Source organism: Poecilia mexicana, unplaced genomic scaffold (genome assembly GCF_051168715.1).
Source record: "Poecilia mexicana isolate PSO_F unplaced genomic scaffold, ASM5116871v1 scaffold_16, whole genome shotgun sequence".
Taxonomy (NCBI): Eukaryota; Metazoa; Chordata; class Actinopteri; order Cyprinodontiformes; family Poeciliidae; genus Poecilia; species Poecilia mexicana.
In genome coordinates this window covers 29,457,295-29,476,624 of record NW_028263385.1, presented here as the reverse complement: position 1 = coordinate 29,476,624, position 19,330 = coordinate 29,457,295, and the positions used below count along the sequence as shown (strand labels likewise).

The following is a 19,330-nucleotide window of genomic DNA, read 5'->3' as shown; positions in this document are numbered from 1 at the left end:
TAAAGCTTCACCTCTCACACCTTCTAAGAGGCTTTAAACAGAGAATGCATGGCATAGCATAGAGTGTTTTCTATTAAAAGAGCAGTTTTTAGCAGTGATAATATGAAGCTACAGAGATTTAAACTGATGAGAATTTTGCTGTTGTGGACATCATTCTCTTCAATTCTTTGTATCTCTGGTCTTTGTTGAAGAGCAGCTTTCATGTGTTTTTTAAAAAGATCCACTGATGCCTCTGAGTTGGAAGCCCCTAGAGACTCTGCACATCACCAGACAAGGCTTGTTAATGTTATGGTTTCTTTTCATTTGATGCTATTTTTACAGCTCAAGTCCACTGCCTGTCCTCTTACTGCTTGAGTTTGTGACATGTCATCTGTCCAAACTCGCTCCTCAAAGCGCTGATCAACAACAAATGAGCCACACCTCAATGGCTGCTTGAAACAGGAGTGACAAACACACCTACTGTACTACAAAACATATTTCCATAATTAGAAAAAGGCTTTTTGTAAGATGGTGGGAGAGTGTAAAGAAAATTGTGTGAAGTGTGAAGTACTCCTCCATCCTGCCTGACTGTTCTGGCACGACAGCTCATCTGGAGTCTCATGCCCTCAGGGGGAGCAGTCTTGCATGTTATCGTGTTATTGCAAACAGTTGCACTTCCATTTTCTTCTTTCATTTCCTGCTCATCAGTGTTAAAACATTGAAGTGTACCACTAACCATGATCTATAACAAAAAACTTGTCTTTTCCTTCAAGTCAAAAGTAAAAACAGTAGTATTGTCAGTCACAAACATCTCATTTATGTTTGTTGTTAAACTATGAATGCAGAAAGATGCAGACTTTTGCCCCTGATATTCTCAGCTCTACTTTGCTGAATCCTGTTTTCAAGCAGCTCTGGTTTGCTTCCTTGCTGCTCTTTAACTTGCACAATTGCATTATTTTTTGTTTTCATGTAAGTTGAAGTTTGTCATGGTGCTGGATGTTGACTCTTGGGACAAAGGCTCAGGCAGACGGCGGCGTGATGTTTTATGTTTATTTCTCATCTTAACACCCAGAAATCGTGGTCGGACTCGGAGGTACAGCTTAGTCCGCACTCAAAAAAACATCCAAGAACGGAGCTCACTTCTTAAAACTAAACTAAACTCGGAGCTACTCCTCTCCTATTCACATGACCAGACGACGATCCCGCGCCACCACAAGGTGTGCGCTGACTTAAAAAACAAGGGGAACAGGTGAAGGAAGTTACTAATCAACGGGAGACACAAGAAGGTAAATGAAACTAAGGACCAGATAAACATGGAAACGCAGCATAAATCCTAAACACAGCAAGAGAATACCATAAAGACACAGAAAAAAACCAAATATAACTGACATTGTGACAAAGTTAAGCTTATTTCTTCCTCTCTTTTTATTTTGTTTAGCTTTATGTGTAGAGCTCAGTTACATCACAGGTCAGTTAGTTTTTTGAAAATGCAATAATTCTACTAAGGTATATAAAGGAGATTGGAAAATTGCAGACATATTTTTAGGACCCTGCAATGCTAAATCTGGTTGCTAAAACAAAGCAGTGCAACATAGCCCAATATATTTGTTTATATCTTTGATATCAGCAAAATATATTATTTAAAAGCAAAAAATAACATATTTTCACAATACTCTGTATCTACATTTATGTTTCCATTTAGAAATATATTGCATCTTGTGTTTTTGCAGTGTTTCTTCTTCATACCTCTGATACTGTTGTTAACACATTTTGATCACCATCTAAGTTAGGATTTTAAGAACAAAACATTTTGTGGAATGATCAACACAATTCTGATAACCCATTCTAATAACATGGTGGTGCCCTTACCACCACCTCCATGGTCTGCGGTGGTGGGAAGGCCCGGTGGTAGATGAGATTCACCTGAGATTCCTTCAAGTTCTTGATGTCCTGGGGTTGTTTTGACTGACACGACTTTGCAATATTGTGTGGTTATTGGAGGTAGTTCCCCTGGATTGGCAGACAGGGGTCTACATGGCAACTACATGGACATCACACTCCTAGATTTCATCCCAAAAAAGAGAGGATAACTTATCAAGCTGCCATTGTTGCGTTCCAAACTGTACAGTTCAGTGCGATGCAACTCTACTTTGAGTTTCTTTTCATTCCCTAAAGATGATGAGTTGAGGAAGAAGTGGATTGTCGACATTCAACAGGATCATTTTGTGATTATGAATCACACTCAGGTCTGTAGTCATCATTTTGTGCCAGCTGAAATGAGGGAGCCATCAAACCCACAAGAATGACATCTGTTCCTGTTAATTTTGAATGGAGTAATATCCAGCTTCCAATCCCTCGCCCTGGTGTTTAAGAATGGTGACAGAGTCCAAATTCTCCAAAGAATGGACAGGAGGAGGAAATGGAAGTTGTACATCCTGACTATGACTAGTGCTTGTCCTCTGCAGTGCTAGGTGCATTGGATTTAGCCAGGGGTGAACGTTGTTTTAAGTTCTTGGAGGTTATTTGTTGTGGTAGTCACTGTGAAGGCCTCTTTCAACTCACTTTAACTTAAAATTAAGTTGTCTACATAGAGAGATGAGTTGATGGTTTCTACCGCTTCTGGTTCTTCTGACTGGTATTGTCTCAGATGTTTCCTTATAGTAGCTGCTAGTAAGAATGGGCTTGATGAAGCTCCAAACACCACTCTTGTCATTCTGAACACAAGCAAATGTTCATCTGTGTCATCGGTATGTGGTCCTGAGAACCACAGAAATTTCTCTGATGGCAAAATTTGCAGAAATGCCCTTTTAATGTTGGCAATATGATGTAGCCTGAATTTCAGCAGAACATTCATCTAGTCTGGGTTTAGATTAGGGCCTGTTATGAGAGAGTCATTGAGGGATGGGCTTCCATCCAGAAGAAGCATCAAACAAAACCCTTAGTGTTGTTGCCTTGTCTTCTCATGACTGCATGATGAGGCAAATAGTGTGTCACACTGCTTGCAACAATTTCCTCTCTTGGCACCTCCTCAGCCATTCCTTCCTTTAAGTAGTTCTCCACTACTTCATGGTATCTGTTGTACAGCACATCTTTCTTTAGTTTTCTTTTCAAACTCAACAGTCTTTTGCAATGTGGTAGTTGTCTTGGAGGGGGGGAGTATGTTTGTTGCCATGGGAACTCCACTTTTTAACGTCCATCCTTAAAAGTGGAAGTTTCCTCAAACCGTTGCAACACTTCCAGATCTTCTGGGCTTTCTGGCTTCTCATTTGTGATTCCTGGGGACTCAAGTTCCCAGAATGCATGGAGCTGTTTGTCAATCTGGGTGTCTTCATTGAACTGAATGTGCATGCATGTTTTTTTCTGCCAAACTGGACATTACTAATGGGCCTTGGATCGCCCAACCAAAGCACTCTCAAGAACTACCAAACTCTCTGTTAGTCTCTCTATATGGCCTGTTACTACTTGTCAGTGATATGCATATATATAAATTATCTCGCTTTCAAAGAGCTTGGTTACTGTGAATAGCAGTCTCATATTGGCTCCAAAATTCTTGCCATAAGCTGACATTTTGTCAACTATTGGCTGAGGCAGCCTCACTGTAGCATTACTGTGCTGTGTGGAATTTGTGTTGATCTCATTCACTTGCACCTGTTGGAGCTCTATACTCATAATTTCCAACGTGAATGCACTTTGCACATTCATTCATACTGATTATGCGGTCGTTACACTCCTCTGCAAGTGCTGCCTCCACCTCCACTTGTGGAGTGTCCAGTGGAGTGTGCTCCTCAGTAGGGCAGTTCAGTCCCCCTTTGCCATTAGCATAGTCAGCATTTCCTGCACACATCTGACGACCGGGTCTTCCTTTAATAATTCCCTATCAATCTGATTCAGTAGTCGCATAGTGGAACTCTGTATTGTCTGGTGTTCTTTCAATATGCTGTTCTCCACTGTCCTGTCGCCCCATGCCGCTTCCATCATTCCATCATAGCTCCTGCGTCCATGTTTTTGGCACCAAAAAAATGTTGTATATTCAGCTAATTCAAAGACAAAAATGAGTCAAAAGCCTTATTCAGTTTGAGACAATTTGACAAGATGTCAATTTTTCTGGGAATGTGCTCCCTCTATAACCGATTTTGATAACTTCTTAATTGATTCCTACCAGTGTTGTGGTACTCGAAATTGGTCTTGGTCTCGAGACCGGTCTTAAGACCATTTATTGATGGTCTCGGTCTTGTCTCGGTCTCGGGTGCTGAGGACTCGGCATTTTATTTCAAGACCAGTCAAGACCGCAACTGTGAAAATACCACTAAACGTGCAGCATACTGTCCAGTTTATTTGTTAACATCTTTGTTTTCAGTGGATGCAAAACGCACCGATTAAAATCCAAGCAACTACGTGTTTCTCCCCCCCCCCCCCCCCCCCACCTTTCACTCGCACGCGGCGCTCTGAGACATGCGCAGTGGTTTTCTCTCAGCGGCAGAAAATGTTTGCCTTATCGTCAGTAATGGAATATCGCTGCATAAATCATAAGAAATCCGATGACCACAGCTAACTCAGCAGCGCTTCGCTTTCACAGACGGTGGAGACAACGTCTAACTTTTTTCGTCACTTAGAAAAGTAGCTCAAAGAAGGTAAGATCCGTTGACGTGATGTTAGCAAAGCTAGCTGTATAGACACACATAAGCATTGTGATGAAAAAAAGTTGTCACTCACTGCGCTGAATTATTGTGCGGAGATGTTGACTGACTTGTCGCATATATGGGACAACGGCGCTGTGTCCAAAAGTCTGCAATATAGTGATGTGACATTCAGGAACAGTACGATTCATCTGCTCGTCTCTGTACTTATTAGATAGGACTGGAGTGTCACCGAGAGCCGTTGTTCTATCAGATAGCCATACGCTGTCAGAATAGCATACATGCAGTTAGTACCATGCCTGCGCATGCGCATTAAGAAGTCCGACCGTCAGAGGAGTTGTCAGTTCACCATACGCAGCAAGTTATGACGAAAATAAGTCATTAAATTGTTTTCAACGATAACTATATAGATATACATGTGTTGTCATGGTTTCAAAGTGTATTTAAAGCAGGGTCTGGCTGCTGCTGGAGTCAGCTACAACACATGCCCGTGTAAAACTCACTTAACCGCTAAGTCAGGATGCCATGCAACTGTTAATAACAAAGTGTATGACGATCTACGTCATGATTCTGTGTTGCTGATTAAATGAAATCTTATGGTAATGACGTGTCTGACAGATATTGCCGGTGTTCTATCAGATTACCATACGCTGTCAGGATAGCATACATGCAGTGAGTACCATGCCAGCGCATGCGCATTAAGTCCGACCGTCAGTGGAGTTGTCAGTATACGCAACAAGTTATGATGAAAATAAGTCATTAAATTGTTTATAATATGACATAATATGATAACTAGATAGATATACATGCGTTGTCGTGGTTTCAAAGTGTATTTAAAGCAGGTCTGGCTGCAGCTGGATGCCATACAACTGTTAATAACTGTTAATAATGATCTACGTCATGATTCTATGTTGCTTTTTAAATAAAATCATATGGTAATGACAGCGTATGCATGTCTGAGCTAAGCGTACGACTATCTGACAACGTATGCTGATCTGACAGAACACCGTGAGTTTGTGCTAAGCGTATGATGATCTGACCTGACAGAACACCCGTTCTTTGTTCTTGTAATGCTCTGTGTACACTGCATCATTATTTAATTTAATTATGTACGTTGATATTTAAATTAACAAATAACTAAAACACAGAACGAAAGAGCACGTAGAGCATGCGCATTGCTCTTTGATTGTTTTTGTTCAAAGTGGCAGCTGTAATGTCTGCCATGGTGTCAGACTGCCTTGCTTCATGTACTGGGAGAGAGAGTGAAAACAGTCACGATGAGCGCCTTCTGTTTGGTTACTTTTTGCTTGTTGCTCCTTGGTCAGTGTTCGTAGTTGAGCGTTATTTACAGTCAGGGCATTGCCTCAATTGCTATGTTTAATGGTACAACAGTGGTGGTTTCTTATATGAGCAATATGGGCAAATGCCCAGGGTGTTATGTTTTTAGGGATGGCACAAGACCATCACACATTTTAGCACAGAAATGGAATATTTAATATTGGTAAAATGTATTAAGTATTTAATATCTAGGTGTTTTTATAGGAATATGGATCTTTCAGATTATTTTGAGAAGCAATTTCGATCATATTTTACATTTCATTGTGTCATGGAGCGCGGGCCGCTGGTCTTGGTCTTGACTCGGTCTCGGACCCTAAAAGTCTTGGTCTTGTCTCGGTCTCGATACACTCTGGTCTTGGTCTTGTCTTGGTCTCGGGTTAGGTGGTCTTGAACACAACACTGATTCCTACCATCAGTCAGGGTGTAGCTGACAACCTTAAGAGACCTATTGTCATCTCTGAGCTCAATGAGGCAGTCAAGTCCCTGCAGGGCAGCAAAGGTTCAGGCTCTGAGGAGTATGCTTGTGAGCTTTATAGAATATTTTGGGACAAGCTTTCTCCGCTACTTTTAGAGGGATACAATGAATCTTTGACCTCTGTGCTCCTACCTCAGACTCTTAATGAGGCAGTTATTATTTTACTTACATATTTGGTTTTGGGGAGCATTTCCTGACTTGGTTTAGGCTACTCTCTTCTGACCGCTATGCCTCAAATAATATTAAATCTGACTATTTTTCAGTCAATCAAGTTTATTTGTAGAGCACATTTCAGTAACAAGGTAGTTCAAAGTAAGTGCTTTACATCATAAAAACACACACACAAAAAAGAAAAAAACAAAGTTGTAGAGCATACAGTCAACAATTGTCAAGTGCCATCGTTACACATCAGAATTTTGATTAATGTTTCATTCATAATGTTTCAAAAGCAACTTAAAAACTCAGATTTGTTCCTGTAATCTGGGTTTTTAGTCCAGATTAAAGGAAGTCTGTGTTTTGGCTGATTTACAATTTTCTGGAAGTTTGTCTCAATCGCTCAACATGTCAGGGCAGCCCATTGAATCCGTTATATTAACAGTTGAACCCCTCTGCGACAGACTGGCGACCTGTCCAGGGTGTATCCCACCTCTCGCCCAGAACGTTAGCTGGAGATAGGCACCAGCAACCCTCCCAACCCCACTAAGGGACAAGGGTGTATATAAAATGGATGGATGGAGTTGAACCCCTCGCAATTGTGCTCAGATCTATTATGGGTATTAACTTTTTTAGATTTCTATTCCTGCTGTTCTTACCTCTGTAGATTTGGTTAACTGTCAGGCTATAAACCAGTGGTTCTTAACCTGGGTTCGATCGAACCCCAGGGGTTCGATGAGTCGGTCTCAGGGGTTCGGCGGAGCCTCTGCCGCGGAGGTAAAGAGACACTTATATAAAGTCGTGATGACGCGCCCCGCTTTGCCATCTCTTGCTGCAGAGGATCACGTTACATTGCTTAGCCAATCAGTGCTGCGGAGGAGCAGTGATTGAAGGAGTTCCACTCTCAGCATGGATTTACCAAATGGGCTCTTTGCACCTCAGCTTCCGCGTTCGGGAAAAAGCGGCTCGATTGTTTCCGATCCAATAAAAATATAATTTTACACCAGGGCTTGGCCAAGGTTTGTACATCGATCCAAAGCCCCAACAAGTCAGCTGGAGAAAGGTTTTAGATGTACGCCTCGTTATACATTCACTGATACGAAGGTGAGTTTTACTTAAGCTTTGTGGCTAACATTAACCTTAGCTTATGCTAGTAGGCAATATTCTCGGACATTGTTCTTGTAAAAATGTGCTATTTAAGTATCTAAACATTCTAACGGACAATGTTTTTACCTTATTTTCAAGTCGCTAGTGTCAGAGACTAACGGGGTTTGGTTCCGGTTCGGGCTTTTAGCTTCCGAAGCCTGACGAAGCTCAACAAGCCTCATAGCTTAACAGTAGCGCAGCTCTGGTGTCAGAGATCTGGTTCAGCTGTTGAGGTTCAAAGTTGCTGCTTTTAGAAAAATATGACCGTGTTGCTTCATGTCTCCGTGTTATTTCGTTTTATTACCTTTGCATGTTTCTTGTGAAGAGCTCAGATAGGACAGTGTTTACTGCAGTGTGTTCAGGCGGATCAGTTGCTCGGCTGTCTGGCTCTGGTCTGCTCTCTCGTTCCCATAAACTCTTTCAGGCTGAATACAGAAGTGACTCCATGGAAATAACTCAGGGAGGCTCCTTTATTTACCATCCGTATCCCCGGTAGTTTTAGGCTGATCCGGAGTGAAGTGAAGGCTGCAAACTTTGTGCAGCGTTAGCTTCAACTGGTAGTGGCAAATATTTACAAGCCACCATTTTCTTAATTCAGGATCGCTTGGAAATTAATGAAAACTTAAAAGCCCATTATATTAGGAAGACAACAGTGTTCATAGTATTGCTTTTTTGCATCCGAAATACGACTTAGTCTTTTCTAGCAGTCATGGTAACTCAAAGCGGAAAAAAGTGAGCCGCATTAGCTCCTGGAGATGTGACGTCAACGCCGTAGGTGCAAAGAGCCCATTCTGTAGCTTTCGGTGTACTTCTAAATCTGCTCCTTAGTTGCATCTTTTCGGGGTTGCTACTGCCTCTAGTGGCGTGGGGGTGGTAACACAACTAATATAATTACATGACTAAATCAGAATACTGCAAAGTCTTTATTATTTATTATTAAATTTTCATTCTCTTAAGAATGTAGAGCTAATTAAATTATTTAAAAAAACCTTAAACCTATTAAAACCTTAAAGTGGTTCCAGTTTCTCTCGATGGCCAACCTGTTGAAACTGTGGCAAATTTTAAATACCTTCACAGTAAAAAATGCTGGGTTAAAAATAACCCAATACGTAACCCAGCGCTGGGTCAAATATGGACCGACCCAACGCTGGGTTGTTTTAACCCAACTGGGTTGGGTTGAGGGTTTGACCCAGCACATTGGGTCATGGCAACTAACCAAACGTTGGGTTAAATTGACTTGTTTAAATTGGTTAAATTGACCCAAAATTGGGTTGAAATTCATAACCTAACACAAGGGTTATTATACCACTATAGTTGGGTTAAAAAAAAAATATTTAAATTTCACTATATAAAAAAAGGATTAAAAGGCATATGAATTTAAAGCTTCTTTTATTTCCACAATACATATATAGAGCCAGCAGACTTCATTTACAAAAGTTACAAAACATAAGTAGTTAAATCCCTTCAATTAATTTGGCTACAACTCCAGAAGTATCTGTTACTCCACATTAGAAAACATTTAATGAAAAAAAGTCTGTTTTAAAGCAAACTACAAGTAAACCTTTCAGCCATTAAACAAGGAGCATTTTTAACGACACTTTAGCATTTTGCCTGTCTCCCTGCATGAGGACATACGGGTTGTCACATTTTGTAGATGCACCACCAGGTTTGTCCCAACCTGATGGTTTGAGAAGACAGAAAAAACAGGCCATTAGTGATGAACTTATATAAACAGCAAACAATTTGAGCATGATTCAGAGATGAATGTTGACTTACAGGTTGGATATCAATGAAACCTTCTGAACTTCCAGGTTGATGGATCTGAAACTCTTCTCCCAAATGTGTAAGGTGGAACAGGAAGGGGCACTGGCAGCAGCGTCAGGGCTACATTATCTTGTCTGTCTGGCAAACATAAGCTTGTGTTAAAATGTTAAATGTTAACAGTTTATAAACATCTCTTCAGCTTCAATACCTTAAGGGAGAAAATTCATGTTGTTGAGAAGACGGCCGCTCCTTTCTCTTCTTGGCCATACAAAAGATCTTCGTTGAGAACAAGAGAGAGAAGACACAAAAACAGGCCATTTGTGAATTTAAAGGTAAAGGGATACATTCTCAAAAACTAATTTCTGACTGATTCTAGTTTAACACAAAACCTCACTATTGAATGTGATGCACTTATTTAAACAATTTGAGCATGATTCAGAGATGAAGGTTGACTTACAGACTGGATATCAATGAAAACATCTGAATTTCCAGGTTGATGGATCTGAAACTTCTCCCAAATTAGTAAGGTGGAGCAGGGAGGGGTACTGGCAGCAGCTGCAGGACTACATCATCTTCTGTATCAAACATAAGTTAGTGTTAAAATGTTGCAGTAACTAGAAAGCATGAAAACATTTTAGAGAACATTTCTTCTGAGCTTCAATACCTTGAGGGAGCAGACTCATCATGTTCTTGGTCATGCAGAAGGTCTTCGTTGAGAACAATGAGTTTGGGTTTCGATTAATTCTCCTGAAGATCCTGGATGTAAAATTACAAAATCTATCAGAAAAGACAAAATCACAAATCAAACTTTAAGAATGACTGAATTAAATCTTATAGCTGTCTCCACTGCAAATAACTTGTAATTAGCCAGCAATTTCAAATGTTCAAAGTAATTTTATGTTCCTAAAAATAAATATAGCACTTAATAAAATAAAATTACATATAATTTAATTTAGAAGTAAAACTTAACACAAACTTAGTGCTGAATAACTTTCAGCACCAACTTTAAATAAATGTATTTGTAATTAATAGTAATAATAATAAAATGAGTAAACATTAACATTAGATATTGTCTTAGTTTTGCTTTTAATTCGTTGCCGAAAACCAGCGGGAGTTTGAAAGCAATGTGCCGGGAGACGGTCGTTCTCTCTCGGCTTAACGAGCCGCTCCGCCCGGTCAACTGACGGAGCGGGCGAGACGAGCCGGCAGCTGGAGGGGAGCGCTAAGTCCGAAAACACGTCCGAGAATGTTTGTAATTAAGCTATATGTTAATAAACCAAGCGCATAATTCAGGTTTACACAACTAATTTATCGCCTAATAACTTTGCAAAAGTTATTTTATTTTCAAAAAGCATAATATACCCACATTATTAAAGCTCTGCTCGCTCTCCTCCGCCATTACTGCTGGTGTTCGAACACGTAGCCTCAGCCCGCTGAGGATGCGCGCGCATATTGCAAAAATCAGGGGACAAACCGTCAACTACCTTTTCTTTTAAAACTAAATCGATTTTTAAAAAATTGACTATGTTAAGTTACGAACAAATATGATTGAGGTTATATTAAACTGAATTTAATTTACTTGACAAATTGTGCCCTTCCCCTTTGTAGCACCGGTATCACACGGCTAACTGCGCTACTGGACCAGTTCTAGGCTCTAAGGAGTGGGGAAGCAAGAATAACAACACCAGAGACCGCTGCTTTAAATGCAAAGCCGGCAATTTACTGAATGCAAAACACACATGAAACACAATACACAAAACCCCCCTAAAAAAAAGAAGAAAAAGAAAAGTGTATCACTTCTTTTTACTCATTAGTTCACCTAGCTTATTTCAGTAAAACTAATCTAATTTAGTTAGACCAGTCTCTTTTTCCTAGGTTATTTTAGTCAAACTAATTTAAGTTAGTTAGACCAGTCTCCTTTTCTTAGGTTGCACCTATTTTAGGATTCCTATTTTTTCTCTGAGTTAACTCGTTTTTTTTTCCTTTCACAGGTAAGGAAATACCCTCAAACAAATCAAAGTGGACCACAATTATTTAATTCACATTCAGGGACATAACATATGAAAATCTAAGTATGACACTTTAAACTCAAGTTCAAGTCCAAATGTGAGTTCAGGTTCTCGGTTCAATGAAAAGCTTCAGTTTTGATTCAGTCCAGAAAAATAATAATTTCACCAGTTCTTAAATCAGTTCTTAATCCTGTTCAGTTCGGTTTGAACTAGTTCCTGTAGTTCCTACCGCTCCGGCAGCGAATTATCATACGCAGGAGAGTCCCTCCCTGATATGATGAAGAAGATGAATTGAAGGTCTAGGTCTGGCTCGCCATCTGGAATCCCGTCTGTGAATGTGGACGTCGCACACGGCAGACCAATCTTCGCTCCGACCGAGCTTCCAACCAAACAAAAAAAACCTGACCTGTGTAACAGGCCACAAACACGACAAAACTCTTTTTAAATCCTTAAATTATACAAATAAATTCTTCTTCATAAACTCAACATATTAACTGGATAACCGTTTATACATTAACCTGATCACAGTTTATAACGGAGCATTTCTTGCAAACAGCTACGTCTTAAGCGTTAGCTTTCCGCCAAAAGGAAAAGTACAACACGGTGAATATGTAAGAAAATAAACACAAAACTCACCAAAACCGATGTAACTCAGTTCTCATAAAATCCCCGTCAGTTTCCGACCAGGTAAATTATGTCTTCTTAACTATAATATTAACTTTTTTTCCGTTAATCAATCAACTGCTCTTTTCCTCCGATTCCTCCTCTGCTCTCTCCCTCTGGTTTGTGCACCGCAGCGTCACCCAGGCGTCGCGTCTTCTTCTTCTTCTTCTTCTTCTTTTGGTTTTTACGGCAGCTTGCATCCGTTTATGTTGCATTACTGCCCTCTATTTACTCCTATCAACTACGCCTCAAATTCTCTCAAATAACCCAGTATTCTTTAAAAAACGAAATACCTTCTTTTTCCCCTCACTATTACTCAGCTGAAAGATCACCTTCTCAAATTCCAATTCCCTATTAACACCTAGTTCCCCTTTTAATAATCTTCTTTGGCTTGCATATTTCCCACATTTAATCAAAACGTGTTCCACTGTCTCTACCTCCTCACATCTACATAAACCAGTGAGGTGTTTCCCCATCTTAAAAAGATTCCCATTTAAGAAACTATGCCCGGTTCTTATTCTATTTATGATTATCTCTTCCCTCCTGTTTATTCCTCTACTCCTTTCTACTTTGACTGTATTTTGAATCCTAAATAAGTGTCTTCCCTTTATTTCATGGGAAGGTAGGTGGAACCTACCTTCCCATATTTCCTTGCTTTCTTTCCAGATTATACTTTTCCCTTCTGATTTGGATAATTTAACTTTCATATTAATATCATCATTTTTGATCGCCTCCTTAGCCAGCCTATCTGCTCTTTCATTCCCTGGAACACCTACATGAGCAGGAGTCCACAATAATATAACATTTTTATTTTGTTCACATAACCTATGATGAACCATCATAATCTCATATAAAATATTTTGATGATTTTTTGTACGTCCCTTTCCGATACTTGTTAATGCAGATAGTCACTACAAACTATTATTTTATTCCTATTACTTTCTTCCACCCACTCTAAAGCTACTAAAATAGCACAAAGTTCTACTGCAAATACACTCAAATAATCAGATGTTCTTTTTGAAATACAAATTTTTAATTCAGGAATCACTACAGCTATACTGGTTGTTTCACTTTGAGGTTCTTTCAACCCATCAGTATAAATTTGCAAATAGTCATTATATTTATTCTGCATATGATTATAAAATTCTTGGTAAATATCTAGCGTGTTCCTTTTCTTAATATGTGTAAGTGATCTGTCTACATTAATATATTGCCAAGTCCATGTAGGTCTCATAGGCCACAATACAGTTGGACTAAATTCCTTACTATGTACATTAAAAATTTTTGCTTTGTCATCCCCAACCCACCCAAAGCTATCAATTTGTTTCTTTCCTCTTTCCCAACACTTTTCTAATACTTTCTTAACCGGATGATCTGAATCATGTCCTTTTAAACTTATCCAATAATTAACCATTAGCTGCTGTCTTCTAATGCATAATGGCATTTCCCCTGACTCTACTTGTAAAGCACAGATTGGTGTCGATTTAACTGCCCCTAAACAAATTCTCATTGCTCTGGCTTGAATAACATCTAACTTTTCTAACCTGGTTTTGGCTGCTGATCCATACACCACACTCCCGTAATCTATTCTTGACCTAATTAGTGACACATATATATTTTTTAGTGAATCAAAACTTGCACCCCATGTCATTCCTGCTAAACACCTCATAATGTTTAAAACTTTTTTACTTTTCTCTACAATATGTTCAATGTGATTTCCCCAAGTTAGTTTCTTATCAAAAACTACCCCCAAAAACCGAAACCAATCAACCCTTTCTAACTCTTTCCCATATAAATACACCTTTTTATCAACCCCTATTTTTTTATTTGTGAAAAACATTACTTTTGTCTTTCCTATAGAAAATTTAAAACCCCACTCTACCCCCCAATTACTCACTTTATCTATTCCTTCCTGGAGTTTAACAGTAAGATGTTCCACATTTCTTCCCCTTTTCCATAATGCTCCATCATCAGCAAACAGTGACTTACCAAAACTGCTAGATAATTCTTTAAAAATGTCATTAATCATGACTGAAAATAGAGTTGGACTTACCACACTTCCTTGAGGGGTTCCATTTTCTACTTTACATAATTCCGAAACATGATATCCTATTTTAACTTGAATATTTCTATCCTGCAAAAAATCCCATATCCAATTAAACATATTACCTCTTACACCTATCTGGTGTAATTTAATCATTAACCCTTCCCTCCATAACATATCATATGCTTTCTCCACATCAAAAAACACAGCAACAACAGTTTCCTTATTAACCTGAGCTTTCCTAATATCATCCTCTAAACATAACATAGGATCTATCGTTCCTCTCCCTCTACGGAAGCCACTCTGATACGGAGCAATTAAATGTTTTGACTCTAAATATTGTGTCAATCTCTCATTCACCATCCTTTCCATCAGTTTACACAAATTAGATGTTAAAGCTATTGGTCTGTAATTTCCAGGGTTGCTATGGTCTTTCCCAGGTTTCTTCAATGGAATAATAATGGCTTCTTTCCACTTACACGGCAATCTCCCCTCCTTCCAAATCTTATTGTATAAAATTAATAATTTATTTAAAACTTCCTCACTTACATGTCTTAGCATAATATAACACACTTCATCTTTACCTGGTGCACTATTCCTAGTTCTTTCTAATGCTCTTTTCAGCTCCCCAATAGAGAAAGGATAATTTATCAGATCATTATCATTCTCCTTTCTTCTTAAGATTCCATCATTTTCCTTTCTAGTTCTCTCCCTTCCCTTTATTTCATTAACTGATAAGTTTTCCCCACTATGTATCTCCACAAATGTTCTCACTAGCATATCAGCCTTTTCCTTGTCAGTTACAGCTACTATATCATTTTTATTTAATATAGGATAACTCCATTCCCTTCTATCTCCTCCCATTTTTTTGATCATCCCCCAAACATCCCCTAACTTTGTACTATTGCCAATTGTGTCACAGAAACCTCTCCAAAATTTTCTTTTTGTGCTTCTTATTGTTCTCCTTACTTTTGCTTGAGACTTTTTATATTCAATTAAATGTTGAAAATTATGAGACCTCTTAACCAATTTAAATGCTTTATTTCTTTCTCTAACTGCTTTCCTACACTCTTCATTCCACCATGGAACGACCTTTCTCCTACTTTTCCCCGATGTTTTTGGAATAGTCGCCTCACCAGCCGCTAAAATACCCTGACTAATCTCTCGGTTCATACTTTCAATACTCTGATTATTTTGAACATTTGAAATTTTCCTATCACATAATTTATAAAATTCCTCCCAATTTGCTTTCTCAAATATCCACTTTCCTCCCATCATTTCAGTATTATGCACCTGGCCCACCCTTATTTTACTAATTATAATGTAGTGATCACTACCAAATGACTTATTTTTAACTTGCCAATCACATAATGGAGCTAAACAGCTAGAAACAAATGTCAAATCTAATACAGATTCCTTACCTGAATTTATATCAATTCTTGTTTTCTTACCATTATTCAAGCAAACCAGATTATTCCTATCTAGAAATTCTTCTAAAATGTCCCCATTACAATCTACTTTTCCACTACCCCATAATGAATGATGTGCATTAAAATCTCCACACCAAATAACATTTCCTTTCATTTCTATCTCGTCAAGTTTACTTAACTCGAGCTTTTTACAAGGATTGTAAAAATTAAGAATCAACATTACCTTCTCTTCCACCCATATTTCAGTTGCAAGATATTCTAAATCTCCTTTTCTACCAATAATTTTATACGGAATACCTTCCTTAATCAGAGTAAGACACCCTCCCCCATTACCTTCCTCTCTATCATATCTAACTGCAATATACCCATTTACTTTGAAATCCAACCAAGGCCTCAGCCATGTTTCCTGTATACAAATTATGTCAGGTTTTCCTTTTAATTCATAAATAAACTGTTTAAAATCTTGCCCATTTGACAAAAGACTCCTTGCATTCCATTGTAAGATTGAGACTATCCTTCTTGACTTGCTTGGCTACACAGCTCTCCCCTTATGTCTTCCCACCTAATATTCTTTAAGTCTAAGCTATGGCATGCTGCCTTCACAATAATCTGAATCCTTTCCGTTTTTGATTTAACGTCCGATGTTGCATTTATAACTCCTGCGATAAAAGTCACCATTTTCTTTTTTTCCTCTTCTATTTTCATTTCAACCATTTCCATAACTTTTGAGATTATTTGCTTTTCTCCTGTTAGAGATTTCCCATTTTGTTTCTCTTTCTCAACTACTTTACACGCTTCTGCATATGTTACTTTCTGTGCTACTTTTGTTTTCTGTACAATTGTTTGTTGTTTCATTACTTCGCATCCCCAAAAGGCTACACTGTGCTCCCCTCCACAACTACAGCACTTTGGTTTGACTCCAACTCCACATTTACCATATTCATGATCTCCAGAACAACGGGCACATCTCCTTTTCCCCTTACACATTTTTGCAATATGTCCAAATTCTTGACAGTTGAAGCACCTCACTGGTTTTGGCATGTATTCCCTGACACTAAATCTTATCAAGCCAAAGAAAACCTCCCTTGGCATTTCTTTTGTTTCCAGGCGTCGCGTCTGTGACGCTGGTTCCTTAAAGGGGCAGCGACGTTATTCTCTGTTCAGACTTTTAATCCGCTATTTATTCTTATTTATGTCAGATTTTAACATGGGCAAGTATTTATTCCTATTTATTCAGATTTTAACTGAGCAGCTATTTATTCCTATTTGTCAGATTTTAACGTGGGTTACACCTTCATCTATTTTTCCCCAACATCCGTGTTGTAGCAACACTGAAGCTCTTTGTCAGAGGAACCTACCGTAATAAACATTTTAAATAACCATAAAAATAAATATCAAACATGTTTGAAATACATCTATTTATTTATAAAATCCTATTCACGTTGAAACTTTATCTTCTTTTTACTTACCATGTCTTATTTCAAAGTAGAGGAGAAGTCCGATATGCAACGTTCACAGTCATGTTGAAAATGGAGGCTTGTGAAGAGGGGCGTGGATTCTTCCAAGTTTCATCTTTAACCCAACCATTTGGGTAAATCTACCCAACTCCTGGCCCAACAGAAGTGTGCAAGATGTAGACTTCCGATAAATTTCTGACCCAACTCATGAGTTATGAATTTTGACCCAATATTTGGTCAAACTAACCCAACCTATGACCCAACAGCTTCAACCCAGAAATTGGGTTATGAAAATAACCCAGCATTTTTTACTGTGTTGGGTCGTTCCTGGACAGTCAGCTCAACTTTGCTGAAAACACTAACTATATTTTCAAGAACTGTTCTCAGAGACTCTACCTTTTAAATAGACTAGTGATCTTGGGGTGACCCAACTAGAGTCTAGTTGGGTCACCCCTATGTTCAGTGAATGCGCATATGAAACTGGTGGGTTCGGTACCTCAAAAAAGGTTAAGAACCACTGCTATAAACTAAACTTCAGCAAGAGTGAATTGTTCCTGGTTAATGCTTTAGCTAACAGTTGCCCATTGCACATGTTACCATTTAGGGTCATAAATCAGAGCTTTACCTACTTAGAAATCCAGGTCACACGTGAATACGAGGATCTTTTCAAAGCTAACTTTTCCTGTTTATTTTTGCGTGCTAGGGAAGACTAAAGTTGTCAAAACTGAGTTTTTGATTGTGGTGAAAGGGTATGGCCAGTCTTCAAAATCTGACATCTCACTGTGAAACTTGGAAATCTTATATCTCCTACATGGAAACTCACTGAGACACAAAACCTTCTGAGATTGATCCCCGCCTGATCCCCTATTCATTGGTCAAATTATGAGATCAAAATCCTTGCCCATTGACAACAGGAAGTATAATGTTTTATTTTGAAAAGTCCCTATTTGACCCCTGTGACCTAATCAAAATGACATCATGTTCAATGACACTTGGCTGCTTCCTGTGACTCAATGGTCAGTCAGTTTTTCAACAAACTGAAATCAAACCTGGACCATGTAGCTTATTTAGACTAAAAAGTTTTTAATAAAACATGCACATGGAAAACTGGAGATATGAAGAAACTTAAAAGAAATTGCAGGAAAGCAGAGAGGAAAAATATATTGACAATTGACTACCAAACAATGCGCCAACAGCTTAAAATATACAACTCTGCTTTCTGAAATTCAAGAAATTAATATTTTTCCAAAACAATTAAGTCACAAAAATTACCCCAAAGTTATGTTTTTCACCATTGATAATCTGATTAGTCCTAACTTTGCTGCTTATTCGCGGACTCCAACTGACTTTCTTTGTGAATACTTCAGGGGAAATACCGAGTCAATTAGAGCTAGCATTTTATCTGTTACTGTTTTTAAATCTACTGGATATTTGTTTTTACCTCTGGAAACACTGGACAATTATCCTCTGGTTGGTGCAGAGATGCTCTGTAAAGTTTTTTCTCAAGTCAAACCAACCACTTGCCTCTTTGACCCAATTCCATCATTACTATTTTTTAATTCATTTTATAGATTTTTTTGAGTATGAAATTTTACATATTGTAAATTTCTCTTTCCAGATGGGTGTCTTCACCACTCCCTTTAAAATGGCAGTGGTAAAGCCCCTTCTGAAGAAGAGAAATCTGGATCCTAATGTTTTTAATAATTACAGACCTGTATAGAACTTACCATTTTTAAGCAACATTTTAAAAAAGCTTCATTTTATTCAATGAAGTTATTTTTTATGGTATTTTAGAAAAGTACCAATCTTGCACTGAGCTGTAAGGGCCTTTCGGTGCTGCTTGCAGCTTTAATTGGTTTTGTCTGTCATTTGACTATTTTGAAGAAAAAAAAATCTGATTCTATTAATCTGCTTGTGGAGAATTTAGAATTCAGATACCAATTTTTCTTATTATAAAGCTTATTATAAATGTTGAAAATTGACCTGATCATGCAAATCAGATGAACCATATCACATCTGCAGACAGAAGGAACTACATAATTAAATTGTAAAAATTGATTATGCAGTTTTACAGTGCTTATAATGATTTTCTGTGTGTTTAGCAAATAACTCTCAGCAATGGCACTGCAGTACAATGGCCTATTCAGAGAAAAGGGCTGATTGTAATGAAAATGTAGAGTGGAGTAGGTAAGTGGGGACTCATTCTTCCTTCTCACTCCTGCCTTTCCAACTGTA

The 19,330-nt window shown here is 38.4% G+C and overlaps 1 protein-coding gene and 1 long non-coding RNA gene across 4 annotated transcripts in view; one reads left to right on the top strand and one right to left on the bottom strand.

Moving 5' to 3' along the window:
* ascc3 (activating signal cointegrator 1 complex subunit 3) overlaps nt 1–19,330 on the top strand; it is a 337,899-nt gene that overhangs the window by 175,812 nt on the left and 142,757 nt on the right. The window lies entirely within an intron of this gene.
* On the bottom strand, nt 9,210–10,269 carry LOC148155162 (uncharacterized). The gene is made up of 4 exons (XR_015765605.1): nt 10,157–10,269; nt 9,701–9,768; nt 9,505–9,630; nt 9,210–9,406 (listed from the first exon to the last, which is right to left on the bottom strand). It is a non-coding gene; the product is annotated as an uncharacterized LOC148155162 (long non-coding RNA).